This window comes from Jatropha curcas, chromosome 7, assembly GCF_041381405.1.
Source record: "Jatropha curcas cultivar XTBG-Jc1 chromosome 7, XTBG_Jcur_1.0, whole genome shotgun sequence".
Lineage (NCBI taxonomy): Eukaryota > Viridiplantae > Streptophyta > Magnoliopsida > Malpighiales > Euphorbiaceae > Jatropha > Jatropha curcas.
In genome coordinates this window covers 17,710,708-17,726,499 of record NC_143157.1, presented here as the reverse complement: position 1 = coordinate 17,726,499, position 15,792 = coordinate 17,710,708, and positions in this window count along the sequence as shown.

Below are 15,792 nucleotides of genomic sequence, written 5' to 3'. Positions count from 1 at the left end.
CCAGGTCAAGATGTGTTGTTAAAGCAACTTGCAGTACTTTTAGACAAATTGCAGGGGTGATACCTCAAGCACCAATAGTAGTAGAAAGAGAAAGAAAGCTCCCACTAGAGAAGCTTCGGAAATATGGGGCGAAAGAATTCAATGCTACAAGGATGATAGTCCAGACATAGCTGAGTATTGGTTAGATGGGACATCGAGAGTTCTAGAACAATTACAATGTACACCAGAGGACAAGTTGGTTTGTGCCACATCATTGCTCATATGAGGCATATACATGGTGGACTACTGTTCAGCAGCGGGTATCAGCAGAGCAGCGTACATGGCAATTCTTCTTGGATGAATTCAAGAAAAGTTCATCACAGAGGCTTACCTAGATGCGAGAAGGAAAGAATTCTTATACTTGAGGCAGAACAGAATGTCAGTTTCAGAATACGACGAGAATTCACCAGGCTCAGCAGGTATGGTAAGGGGATAGTGGCTACAGAAGCCGAGAGGTGTAAAAAGTTTCAGGAAGGCCTGAATGATGAGATTCAGATGGGAGTGGTAGCTTCCAGATTCAGAGAGTTCTCAGCTTTGGTAGAGGCAGCTCAGGAGATAGAGCAAATTCAGGCCAGTCAGCGTACCAGACGCCAGCGGTCTCAGCAGAGGAGAGACCAGACTCAGAGTGCACCCAGTACATATCAGTCAAAAAGCAAGAGATTCAGAGGTGCTAGTAGTTCAGCTAGTTCTAGACCTCCCTTTAGCCAAGGCACAGCTAGGGGTGCTAACATGCCAGCGGTATCAGTTGTGGCTGGTTCTGCTGGTGGTAGTCGAGGTTCAGGTAGAGGAACTGGTAGAGGCACCGGTAGAGGTGCAGAGTCAGTCGGTTATACTTTTCCACCTTGTGCGCATTGTGGCAGACGGCATGGTGGAGATTGTTGGTTGGTGACTGGTAAATGTTGGATATGCGGAGCATCAGACCATCAGAAGAAGGATTGTCCGAGGAGAGCAAAAGGTCCTACACCGTTCATAACAGGCAGAGGGAGAGGTGAGAGCTCCGGAGGGCAGAGACAGCAGTCAGAGACTGTGGATAGACCTGATACTAGAGGTCCAGCCAGGGTTTATGCTATGCGAGCCAGAGAAGATGAGGAAGCTCCAGATGTAATAGTTGGTGAGTTTTCCTTATGTGATCATACAGTTTATGCTTTAATTGATCCTGGCTCATCTCATTCATACATTAGTGTACCTAAACCTTGGGTTAAAGGGTTAGAGGTTGCATATGTGAGTCAGGGTGTGGTAGTTACTAATCCATTAGGCGATGTAGTACAAACTCATACAGTGGTCGAAGGATGTCCAATTGTTATTCATGGAAAAGAGTTTCCCGGAGATCTGATGGAGTTACCATTTAGAGAATTTGATGTTATTCTGGGTATGGATTGGCTATCCAGACACCAGGCTATAGTTGATTGTGCAAAGAAAAGGGTGACACTATATACAACAGCAGGGGAAGAGATTACAGTAGTCGGGAAGCGGCGAGAGTTTCTGGGTAATGTGATATCAGCCATGGCAGCAAAGAGATTAATTCAGAAGGGTTGTGAAGCATACTTGATATGTGCATTACAAGCAGAGAAAGAACAGTCAGAAGTGCAAGATATACCAACAGTGTGTGATTATCCAGATGTATTTCCAGAAGAGTTACCAGGGTTACCACCAAGGAGGGAAGTGGAGTTTACCATAGATGTCTATCCTGGAGCAGCACCAGTATCAATTGCACCTTACAGAATAGCACCAGCCGAGCTAAAAGAGTTAAAGATTCAGCTGCAGGAGTTATTGGATAAAGGCTTTATCAGACCCAGTGACCTTGGGGAGCACCGGTGTTATTTGTAAAGAAGAAAGATGGATCATTCAGATTGTGCATTGACTATAGACAACTGAACAAACTGACAATCAAGAATAAGTATCCATTGCCTCGAATCGATGATTTGTTTGATCAGCTAAAAGGTGCAGGTATGTTTTCTAAGATCGACCTTAGGTCGGGATACCATCAGTTGCGGATAAAGGAAGAAGATATCGCTAAGACTGCATTCAGGACCCGATATGGTCACTATGAATTTTTAGTCATGCCATTCGGTCTCACAAATGCACCAGCGGTTTTCATGGATCTCATGAACCGCGTGTTTCATTCATATCTGGATCAGTTTGTGGTGGTGTTTATAGATGACATTTTGGTCTACTCCAAAGATAAGGTCGAACATGATAAACATTTGCGGATTGTACTTCAGACACTGAGGGATAAACAGCTTTATGCCAAGCTCAGTAAGTGTGAGTTTTGGCTGGAAGAAGTTTCTTTCTTAGGACATATGGTGTCATCGGAGGGTATCAGAGTGGATCCTAAGAAGATTGAAGCTATTGTTGATTGGAGACCACCCAGAAACGTCACAGAAGTTCGAAGTTTTCTGGGTTTAGCCGGTTATTACAGAAGGTTCGTAAAGGGATTCTCCATCATTGCATCACCTTTAACAAGATTATTGAAGAAAGCAGTCGTATTCCAATGGGATGATAGATGTCAGCAGAGTTTTGACACTTTGAAGAAAAAGTTGACTGAAGCACCAGTGTTGACTCAGCCAGTGTCAGGTAAGGACTTTGAGATTTACAGTGATGCCTCTCATATTGGGTTAGGATGTGTACTCATGCAAGACAGAAAAGTGGTAGCTTATGTCTCCAGACAATTGAAGCCACATGAATTGAATTATCCAACCCATGATTTAGAACTGGCAGCCATTGTTCTAGCATTCAAAGTATGGCGGCATTATCTGTACGGTGAAAAGTGTCACATTTACACAGATCATCAGAGTTTAAAGTATTTACCGACACAGAAAGATTTGAATTCAAGACAACGGAAGTGGATGCAGATTCTGGCTAATTATGATTATGTCATTAATTACCATCCGGGCAAAGCTAATGTGGTAGCTGATGCCCTTAGCCGGAAATCATTGTTTGCTTTGAGAGCAATGAGAGTTAGTATGGAGTTGCAACAGCAGGGAGTTATTCTAGCACAGATGCAAGTACAGCCATCTTGGGTTCAGGAAGTTGCAGAGGCACAGAAGAAAGATGCACAAACAGCACTATGGGTGAAACAAGTACAGGAAGATCATGGTGGGAAATTCAGATTGGATAACAGTGGAATCTTATTCTATGAAGACAGAGTTGTTGTACCACAGATAGGGGAGCTTAGACAAAAGATTCTGCATGAAGCTCATAACAGTCCATATACAATGCATCCAGGTAGTACCAAGATGTATCAAGATTTGAAGAAAGGCTGTTGGTGGCCGGGCATGAAGAAAGATATCGGAAATGTTGTAACAAGATGTTTAACATGTCAACAAGTAAAAGCAGAACATCAACTACCATCTGGGTTGCTTCATCCAATAATAGTGCCAACATGGAAGTGGGATCAGATCACGATGGATTTTGTTACTGGATTACCTCAGACGCAGCGGAAGCATGATGCAGTATGGGTAATTGTAGACAGATTAACTAAGTCCGCACACTTTCTACCAGTCAGGATGGACTATTCTCTGGACAAGTTAGCAGACATTTATGTTAGAGAAATAGTTCGACTACATGGAGTTCCATCATCCATTATCTCTGATCGTGATCCACGGTTTACATCGAAGTTTTGGGGTAAACTGCAGGAAGCATTAGGAACAAGATTGCATTTCAGTACTGCATTTCATCCTCAAACAGATGGCCAATCAGAGAGAGTAATTCAGATCCTGGAAGACATGATGAGATCATGTGTTATAGAATTTGAAGGCAGTTGGGACAGATATGTACCTCTCATGGAGTTTGCCTACAACAACAGCTACCAATCAAGCATTAAGATGGCACCATATGAAGCATTGTATGGTAGACCATGCAGGACACCTGTGTGTTGGACAGAACTTAGTGAGAAGAAGATTTTGGGTCCAGATTTGGTTAGAGAAACCGAAGAGAAAGTGGAAATCATCAGAAAACGGCTGAAAGAAGCAAGTGATCGACAAAGTCTTATGCTGATTTAAAGAGAAAGGATATTGAGTACTCGGTCGGTGATAAAGTATTTCTGAAAGTTTCACCATGGAAAAAGATCCTAAGGTTTGGACGAAAGGGTAAGCTTAGCCCTAGGTTCATTGGTCCATACGAGATTGTTGAACGCGTAGGACCATTAGCCTATCGCCTAGCGTTACCTTCAACCTTAGATCGAATTCATAATGTCTTTCACGTGTCAATGTTAAGGAGATACAGATCAGACCCATCACATGTGTTATCAGCAGAAGAGATTGAAATTCAGCCGGATCTCACCTATGAAGAAGAACCAGTTCAGATCTTAGCCAGATAAACTAAAGAATTGCGGAACAAGAAAATAGCATTGGTAAAAGTTCTTTGGAGGAATCATAAGACAGAAGAAGCAACTTGGGAATCTAAAGACACCATGCGACAGCAGTATCCGCAATTGTTCACAACAGGTAAACTTCGGGACGAAGTTTTTTATTTAGGAGGGGAGAATTGTGACATCCTACCGAGTCGAGTCTTAGCATAGAGTCGAGTAGTTGAGTTGAGTCGAGTTGAATCAAACCCAGTTGGGGTAGAATGGGATTCTAAGTGGACTTACTTGAGTGAGAGAAAAGATCAAAGCATATGGGTGAGGATTGATTTGCATTAAAAGATCAAGCTTGGGTATTAAGTTGTAGCCTGTTTACAATTGAGGTACCATTTAGAACTTTTACACACAAAGTCATGGATATTTGATGGCCTACCCGTAATACCCATTTCACTTTCCCATTTTCATGTTTATCTTCATTTTCTTCCTTTCCTCTTCCACCTTCCTTTCAATTTTAATGGTAGTTAAGCCTTAACTTCAACTTCTCTTCTATCCAAGTAAGTAAACCTTCTTGAAGTTCATAATTGAATCATTTGGTGTTATTATTTTAGAATTCATAAGAATTCTTAATTATAGGTGAAGGGAGTTCAAGGAGTGTAGAAAAAAGAAGCTAAAGAAGAGCTCAAGCTTTTTGGAGTAAAGGTTTGATATCTCTTGTCATTTACCATTTTCTTTGCATGAGAATTTGTGTGGTGTGTTGCTAGTGAGACAATATATTGCTTCATGTTGAGTGGGAGGACTGGTAATGGTGAGAAAACAGGGGAGGTATTGAATAAATGAAGTAAATATTGAGTTTATGTTGAAACAGGGCTTGCTGGAATTTTACCAGTAACTTCATCTTGATTTTGACCCCATTAAATGATGGAATTAGGAAGTGTCATAGAAGAGTTATTTGTTCCTCTATGTGTTAGCTTTACATGGGGTTTTGAATCATCCAAATCGGAGTTGTATATTGAGAGATATGACCAAAAGAGTACAGACAGTGCAGGCTGGAAAACGCGAAGCGCGCGCGCGAATTGCATGACGAGCTCGCGTTGCCTTCTCGCGCTCGCGATTTTCAAGTGCGCGCTCGCGACTTTCACCTGAAACTCTCTGACTCTTATTTGACACATCTCGCGCTCGCGACTTTCAAGTACGCGCTCGCGACTTGTGCTCGCAAACTCTATGCCTCTCATTTGGCACTTCTCGCGCTCGCGACTTTCAAGTGCGCGCTCGCGACTTGGCCCTTGGCCTGTAAGCGCTCGCGACCTTCATCGCGCGCTCGCGAATTTGGCCTGGGAACTCACTGTCTCTCATTTTGCACTCTACGCGCTCGCGACTTTCAAGTACGCGCTCGCGACTTGTGCCCGATAACTCACTGCCTCTCATTTGGTGCTTTACGCACTCGCGACCTTGCAAGGCGCGCTCGCGACTTGTGTTTTCATGCACTTTTGGACTTCTTTTTCTATGCAATTGGATTCCTTTGCTTCACTTATATGCCTCCAATCATTTTAACACCAAAATACAACATTAAAACATGTATCAAAACAACATTCAAGCATGCAAATGATGTGAAATCACATAAACATTATGAATTATGATTTATGAACTATGAATATGATGTTGTGTTATATTATTAACATACCAACATTATGCTCCATTGAGGTTAGGTAGAAACCATGTAGATAAGGCTATGTCGCGACATAGGATAGCAGATCTGCACCCCATACAGTTTGATACTCCGGCTACAGGCCGTTGAGTGGATATGATTATATATGGGCCATAGCAACCAAGCATACAGTATTCATCCAGTTTCATACAGTTTTTCTTATCACTTCGGTTTCACTATAACCTTATGGAGCCATACAGATATCTTGACATAACATTTCATGAATCATACAGTATTATAAACAGTACTAAAGATAATCAAGGTATACTGAAAGGATCATGCTATATGTGCTTATATGTTTAATTATCCATATGCATTTATATGCTTATTTCTATCCATGTATGTGCTTAATTGTTTCTTTATATGTTGAGATATCCACTGAGCTTTATTTGCTCAGCGAGTTACCTGTTTAACTCGCAGGTTTTGAGTTGGACCGTAGAGAGTCGGCTTACAACTGCTGCAGTTCATCTGTAGAAGACTCAGTCTTCAGGGTAGCTACTCATTTGGATGTGTATTTTTGTCTACCCTTTTTATGGCATGTACAGGGCACACAGTTGGGCCCATTCCATTTTGAAACTAGTATCATGTCTTGTAAATATTAAATACATTATTAATATAAACAGCATCAGCATGATATTATATTCAATAGACATTATGATTTCAGCATGTCAGGCCATACAGTCAACCAGTTTGTAGCATCTCGGTTCGGTTCATTCGGGTTTACGGGTGGACCGGGAAGGGATGTTACATGCACGCCCCAAGCCGTGCCAAAGAACACGCCCGTGCGCGCACTGGAGATAGAAGCTTGGCCCGTGCAGCTGAAGCACGCCCGTGCTACACAACTTCCAGACTTCCAGAAGAGTGCACACCCGTGCCCTGGAACTCCCCCAGGCCGTGCGGAACCGCACGGCCCGTGCTGAGAGCCCCAGACCTCCAGAGCCTGGCACGCCCCAGACCGTGTCAGGCAGCACGCCCGTGCCAATCAAGAAAACTAAAATTTAGTCAAAAGTTGCAACCAACTTCCACCAAATTATGAAGCAAATCTTGGACAACTTTCCTCACATGCAAACCAAGATCAACTCTATGCACATGGGTGAGTCATGATTAAAGAAAATGGAGACCTAAAAGAGAGCTTTACAACCTAACAAAAGAAGACTTTGATCATTAAACCATATGGATTCCTATATCAAAGAAGTCTATATAAAGAAGAGGAGAGTTCATATCAAAGATCCATCCCACACATTACTCTCCACTCTACATCTATTCTCTCTCTCTCATAGCTTGTAGATAGTTTCTCTTTTAGAAGTTAGGCATTCGAGAGTTGTCAAGTGTTTCAAGGAAGCCATCCAAGCAACCTATCACTAGTTCTTATTTCTAAACTCTTAATCTTGTTTATTTCTTTCATTATATTTATTGATTATGGAATATTCATCAAGTATTGTTGAGTTTTATTTAAGTACTATGTGTAACTAAATTCTCATACTAGGGGTTTGATGTAGCTTAATTTCTTTTCCAATTTATGTAATTAGATTTATTTTTCCTTATTCAAGTTATGATTTATTAATGAATCTAATGCTTCTAGGCAGAATTTTCCCCTAGATTGATTTATTTCAATTATCATTATCAGAAGAAGGATCTTTGATATGAAAAGGTTAATAAAACACATGAGAATAATAACTTGATGCGGAAGTTATATGGTTTGACTCATGGGGGGTTTTTATGATTTATCAACATTAAATTGTAAATTCATAAACAACTACATAACTTAATGATTTAATTCATAGTTAATTGCGCTATTGGAAAATAGGTAATTAAATGGAATTAAAATAGCTAGCAATGCATCGGAAGAGCTTGTTAGTGAATTCAGAGTTGTTTCCCTTACTTGAATAATTAAATTGATTAATGAACTAATGAAATAAATTGGATAGAATTAAGTGAAATCAAAACCCCTAGTAGTTTTACTTCCTTGATTTTTTTAATCAATTTTTATTTACTTGACTCTTGTTTATTTTACATTTATACAACAATTCTCTCAATCATCGTTTAAATAATAACGAGATAACATAATTTTGGTACTTGGATTACAATCCTCGTGGGAACGATATTTTACTCATCATATATTACTTGTAGCGATTCGTACACTTGCGAAATAAGTTGTTAGTGCAATTATTCAAAATAAATTGCCTCCAAAGTTAAAAGATCCAGGAAGTTTTTCTATCCCTTGTAATATTGGTAATCTTGATTTTGAAAAAGCTTTAGCAGATTTAGGTGCTAGCATTAACCTTATGTCTTATGAAGTTTTTAAGATGCTAGGGATGGGAGAGCTAAAGCCAACAAGAATGTCTCTACAATTGGCAAATCGATCAATCAAATATCCAAGAGGAATTGTAGAAGAAGTGCTCGTAAAGGTAGGTACATTTATCTTCCCTATTGATTTTGTTATTCTTAACATTGATGAAGATAGAGAAGGATCCTTAATCCTTAGAAGACCTTTTCTTGCAACTACAAGAGCGTTGATTGATGTATATGAAGGTAAATTAACTTTGGGGGTAGGTCAAGAGGAAATTATTTTTTATGTTCTTAAATCTTGTAAACTTCCTATGGATTATAATGACTGTTTTAGGATTGATGTTGTTGATGAATGTGTGAAAGACACTTTACATATTAAGGCTAAAGATGACATTAATAATTCATGCATCATGAATAAGGAAGAAAGTGAACCACCAAAACAAGAACTGAAACAACTTCCATCTCATTTAAAACATGCATTCTTAGGTAAGGATAATTCTTTTCCTGTTATTATTTCTTCTCACTTAAAACACTTGATCAAGAGGAAAGGTTGTTGCAGGTTCTTCAAAAACATAAGAAAGCTCTAGGGTGGTCAATTTCAGATTTGCAGGGAATAAGCCCAAGTGTATGCATGCACAAGATCCTAATGGAGGAAAACTATAAACCTTCAATTGAGCATCAAAGAAGATTGAACCCAAATATGAAAGAAGTAGTCAAGGCTGAAATCATAAAGCTTTTGGATGCTGGCATTATCTATCCAATTTTCGATAGTAGTTGGGTAAGTCCTGTTCAAGTTGTTCCAAAGAAGGGAGGTATGACAATTATTTCTAATAAAAACAATGAGTTAATTCCCACTCGAACAATCACAGGTTGGCGTGTGTGCATTGATTATAGGAAGTTGAACAAAGCAACATGCAAAGATCACTTCCCTTTGTGGGTCCCGTATATGTATGGCACAACCCAAGAGGGGGGTGAATTGGGTTTTCTAAAAATATAAATTTTAGCTTTAAAAACAAAACTCAGAGTTCTAAGTGCAGCGGAAAAATTAATGAACTTGTGAAAGTAAGTTATAGAGTAGAACTACCTCACAATGTTCTATTCAGAAAAAACTAGAAATACTTTGCAAAGTACAGCTATCAATTAGAACTGCTTCACAATGTCTTATTCAGTATCAGAACTGTTTTATGACGGAAAGCTATTGTAATTAGAACTTCCTTATAAAGTTTAGAGAATCATAAAAGACTATGTGAGAGACATTTATCGAAATCAGAACTACTTCACAAAGCTTTAATCAAGTTTAGAAAACTGATTAGAAACCCAAACAGTGAAATATATTGAAAATAGAAGAACTGTTTAGAACTTGGTATATTCACTTAGCAGAAGTCCAGAGTTCTAATGGTCAAAAAAGATAAGACTTGTTTCAGTTTAGAACATCAAAACCATTAACAACTTTAGCATTTCTAAAATATAAACAGAAGTGTGAGTAAAATATTTATCAAGCAGAACTTCTGAAAATAAAAGGTCAACACAGTGATTATTGTGGTTCGGCACTAACTCGCCTACATCCACTCCCCAAGACTCATCTTGAGATTGTAACGACCCATTTTTTTGTGTTTGAAATAGTAGTTTACCGGTCTATGAATAGTACCCTCGGTCTGGGAATTGGTATTATTTTGGTCCGAAAAAATTACTATCTATGTGTCATATTTTATTTAATATTTTTGGAGCATATATGCATGATTTTTGTGAGTAGAAAGTAAGTACTGAATATTTTTGGAGAACTTAGATAATTAGTGAATAATGAATTATGGTGTTATATGAATTAAGTTAGAGGAATTATTTTTATGGAGTAAATTTGAGAATTTTGTGAAGATAAATAATATTTTGAAGGAAATAAATTGGAGAATATTTTTAGTCATTGGATTAGATTACTATTGACTTAATCTTAGCCATCCAATGTTGAGAAAAGACTAAATGCTCTTGTTGCTGAATTATTTGAGCAACCATTTTCTCTTCTTCTTCTTCTCTTCAACGTGGATTTCCTCTCCTTTCTTCTCTTCCTTGGCCGAACCTTGCCCTCTACTTTTTCACAAGAAATCACTCTAACTAGACCGTATGAACTCAATCCAAGACCTTCCTCTTGAAGATTCAAGGTTATTCATTGTATTGGAGCTTAAGGATTTGAAGAATTTTTGAGTTTTAACTAAAGTTCAACAAAGTAGATTTTGTGATTTTGAGTTTGATTTATAGAATTAATCAGGGATTTTGGATCCTTTCATTCTCATAGCATTTTTCTATGCCTTTTGGTTTGGGTTTTGAGTTTATTTGAGGATTTTCTTTTGTTAGTACAATGTGAGCTATCTAAGTTGGATAAAGGCAAGACTAAGGTTTGATTTGGTGATTTTTGGGTGTTCCAAGCTTGATTTTTGAGGTAAGTGTTCATAAACACTCTTACCTTGTTTAAATTTTGATTTGTGAAGTTTATACTATTTTGTGAAATTTGGGAATTTTATATGAAATGATTTGATTATTGAATTTTGGTGGTATAAATGTGTTCTTGGGAGATTTCTAAGCAGGCCTATATGTTGAATTGATGAGGAAAACATTTTCTTCTTCATCTTCCAAGAGTGGCAGAACTATTGATGAATAAGGCCTTAAGTTTTCTTGTTGTTCTTTGTTGATTTATGCTCTTAAGATGATATTTGATGAGTATTTAGTATGTGGTAGAAATCTTTACCTTATATATGATTTAAGTAAGCTGAAATTGGGAAAAAGTGTTATTGGGTGTGATTAAGGACTATTTTTCGATCCCTTTCATTTTCCATAGGTCTACTGCTTAACTTTCCAGCCCATCCTCTTGTGTCCAATTTGGATATATATAACTCAACTTATGGGCTGAAACATCCAAACTGACTCTGTTATGACGAGCCACATGCATCACTGAATTGAGTGCCCACTTGACTACTATAATGACAAGATTACGTTATGAGTTTGTCATGAGAGTTGTTTCCCTGTGTCTTGAGACTTCTCTGGTTTTGGATTGGTTTAATTTTAGTGTTTGGATAAGTAGGAATTTGATAAACATTGGAATTGGTTCTGCTGAATCAGGTCTGGACTATTGGTCTGTGTTCCTAGCTTTTGTTTGCTACATTACAGATTGATCTGGGCTGTGGTCCCTTCATAACATTTGGAGAATTTTATCTTAGCTTTCTAATGAATCAACTTCACTCATTTGATGGACATCTAGAACTCATAAGTTATGTCTAAAAAACCCAGCAAAGGTCCACAAGTTATTTTAAATGCTGAAATTTCCTATGTCTTAAATCATAGGGTTTATTTGGATAAAAGTATGTATGAATCATGTGTGATGAAGTTCTCTTGATTATTCGTATAATTTTAGGATTTCTTTGACAAAAACTAAGACATACGTTTGAAAAGTGTTGTTGTGGATATATTTAAATGGATATGAATTGAAAAAGTGAGGAATTGGTCTAGATAATGCATGATGAGGGTTGAAATGGATACTTTTGTGCATAAGAGTTATGTTAGCATGCTGATTGGAGAAGGAAATTCCTCCCCTTGGTTTTCATTAAGAGGTCAAACCACCTTAGGGTAATAATGCTTACTTAATTATTTTATATGTGAAATATGTATGACCATGTTGATAACTTTCATATGTTTAGAGTTTTAAAAAAATGAGTATTTAAGGTGTGTGTTTTGAATTTTGAATAAGGAAAATATTTTATATGATAAGAAATTTCTTATAATAAATTTCATTGTGACTTTAAGAAAGTTTGAAAAGAAAAGGAAGTTATGAGAAATTTCCTATATTAAGTAATTATGTTTAAATATGAATTTTTCATGAGTCACTTAAGTTCTAAAGTAAGCTTACATGTATGATTTCATATGATAAGAAATTTTCTATGTTAAGTAATTATGTTTACGCAATGAATTATGTTCTAAAGTAAGCTTACATTATGAATTTAAGAAGACTAAAGAATAAGACAAGTTTTTTGATAAGTGTTATGAATTAAGAATTAAAAAAGGATTTTGGACTCTAGTATACTTGGGTGTGAAATTTGATGCGTGTATTTGATTTATTAGTATGATGTAGCATGCTCGGCATTTGATGCCATTATGATAAGAAATCTATGATCATATGCTAGGCACGTGGGTGTCTTATGTTAGGGCGAACCGCCTCTATATGTATGAATTAAGATGGCGACCTAAGGCCATTATGAAAGGTTGGCAACCTAAGGGCATTATGAAAAACCTCTATCTGCTTCTCTTTCTCTAAATGTATGCGAGCCCTTGGAAAATATTTATAAGACAATTTAATGAATGAGATCATATTATTTTAGTAAACCTTACTTTGGAAATTAATGATTATGTTATCAAATGAATTTTCAAAGCATGATATTTCAGTACATGGTTTTAAAATAAATAGTATGTGTATTGGTCTAATAAATGTTCAAGCAATGAATTTATGATTTGAAAGAATTAAATTATTTATGTTATGAATTATAAGTTTATTTGATATTCTAAGTAAAGAACTAATTTATAGTGATTAAATGTTTAAGTAAAGGATTTATGGTATAAGAATTAAATTATGTATGTTATTAATTAATAGTTTATTTGATATTCTTTGCTATAAATGTAAATGTATATTGAAATTTAATGATTTATAAATGATTTTATGAAATTTGTGTTTTGAGTAAGTCGCCATCGCAACTTTGGTGAGTATGTGAATTATGAGCACCACTGAATTTTATATTCAGCACGCCGATTTTTATCACGCGTAAGTTGAAGATCATGGTTGCTACTTGAAGATTAGAAGAGTAGCATCAGAACAGAAAAGACTATCGTGATAGTAGGAGATAGAGATTTATGTAATTAAAATTATGGCATGTATAATTGTGAATAAATTTTGAGGCTCAGAAAGCCTGTTTTCCCGGACTGCAAACAGTCCGGCCGGACGGAGGTTATTTCGGAAGTTCACCGAAAATATGTCAATATGGTACTTAAAACGTCCGGAATATCGCGAGGATCGCGGACAGGTCCCGGCATATTTTTCGGAGGTCCGAAACTCCCAAAAGGCCCCCGGAGCGAGGCGCGGTGTCCACACAGCCACGGCGGCGCCGGAGCCGGCGCCGGGCACGGCGGCAGCAGCGCCCAGCCTGGGCGGCACTGCCGCCCACTTCCTGGGCAAGGCCTGCCGCCCACGGCGGCGAGGGTGCCGCCGCCGCGCAGGCGAGGCCTGCGCACACGCGAGCGGGGGCCTGTAGCCCGCCTGGCGGGGAATGCCGCGCGATCGGGCGAGGCCTGCCGCCACAGCGCCTCGCGGGAGGGAAGCACGGAGAGCGGGGGGTGCAGGCGCACCACGGGCGAGTCCTGTCGCCAACGAGGGAGGGACTGCGCGGGCGGGCGAGGCCTGCGCAGCCGCGCGCGGGGCTGTACCCCAACGGGCGAGGCATGCGCCAGCGCGGCGGGGCCTGTCGCCCGCGCAGGGGGGCCTGGCCCCCCCACCCCCTGGGCGCACCGCCGCCCAGCTGGGCGACACCTGCACGCCCAGACCAGGCGGGGGCCGCAGCCCACCGGACTGGGCGGCAGCGTGCCGCGCTCCCAGGCGGGCACCCCCCGCCAAGCGTGGGCGGGCCTGCCGCCCCACCGACAGGGCGGCAGCTGCCGCCAAGCCAGGCGGCACCTGCCGCCCTGGACCCGAAAATGGCCTATAAATAGACCATTTTCAGCCTATTTTGACACCCCTGTCTGTGTTGACGGACGAATCCTTCTCCCTCTCACGCTCCTTGCGTTTTCTTTACCGCTTTTTGCATTTAATTTAATTTTTATTGCATTTTTATTGTGATATTTGGACATTAAAATTAAACAAATTAAAATTAATTAATATTTCCTAAGCGAGGAGCTTAATCGGGAGTTAAGAAGCGGTCGTCGATTAAATCAGGTATGTAAACAAAACTCTGCCTATTTAATTTTAGCACTTCATGCATATTTCTCTTCTACTCTTAATAATTCTACAATTGCATAAATGCATCCACGTCATTATTTTTGGTAAATAAACTGCCTTAATTAATTTGATTAAGCTTAAATGCCCGGTTAATCAATAATCGAGGTATTAAAGCCTTAAATCCGATAATATTGGTTAAAAGAGCCTAGTTAATTAATAACTACGGTTCAATTGCCTTATTTCGAATAAATCTGGCTTAAGTCCAATTAATCAATAATTGTGGCTAAAAGCCTTAATCAATCACGTTTCGACAATAAATTGTGATTAAGCTCGAACGCCCGATTAATTGATAATCGTGGCATTAAAGCCTAAATCGCACATTTTGACAAACTAATTGCCTAAAACAACACATTTTGGCCAAAGGCCTTAAAATCAACCATTTTAGCGACAAATCGCTTAAATTAATCAATCTTTTGGCCAAAGGTCTTAAAATCAACCATTTTAGCGACAAATCGCTTAAATTAATCAATCTTTTGGCCAAAGGCCTTAAAATCAACCATTTTAGCGACAAATCGCTTAAATTAATCAATCTTTTGGCCAAAGGCCTTAAAATCAACCATTTTGGCGAAAATCGCCTAAAATCAACATTTTTGGCAACAATTGCCTAAATCAAATCATTTTGGGCTAAAAGCCATTAAAATCAACATTTTTGGCAAAATGCCTAAACAAAATGCACAAAGCATACACACTTATGCACAAAGCATACACACTTATGCACAAAGCATACATACACACTTATGCACAAAGCATACACACTTATGCACAAAGCATACACTCTTATGCACAAAGAATCATGCACAAGCATACACACTCATGCACAAAGCATACACACTCATGCACAAGCCTACACTCATGCATAAAGCATACCCATTCAAAGCCCTTCAAAGAAGGCCTATCGAACTACGTTGACTTTGATCTTCCATTCAAACGGAAGTACGTAGGCACGTTCGGGATTTAACCCCGAGCGGCAAGTCGAAATCACTCAAACATTTCATTAATCCATCATTCACCTTGCAAAGCATTCATTCATCGGTTAGTTCATCAGCATGACATAGTCTCGGGATCCATCTCGGGTTCGTAGATTGTGCCTTAAACATTGGGATAATTAATCTAGCAACTAGGTTAATTAAAATTGGAGTCACATAGGGTTTTTTCCTAGTTTACCCTAAAATAATTAAACAAGGTGGCGACTCACACACATCACGTGCATTTCTTCTCATTCATCATATGCATCACATGCCTATGTGCATTTGGGGAAGGGGTTCACAGTTTGGCGACTCTGCTGGGGATTTATGTAATTAATTTGCATAAAGTGGACTACAATTGTTGTGAAAACTAACCGCCCTTCTTTAAGGGTATCATTTTATAATGCTTTGTTTTGCAGGGTATCCTAGCACGAATCAAGTGTTCTTTCCTTTAAGAATACTTGAT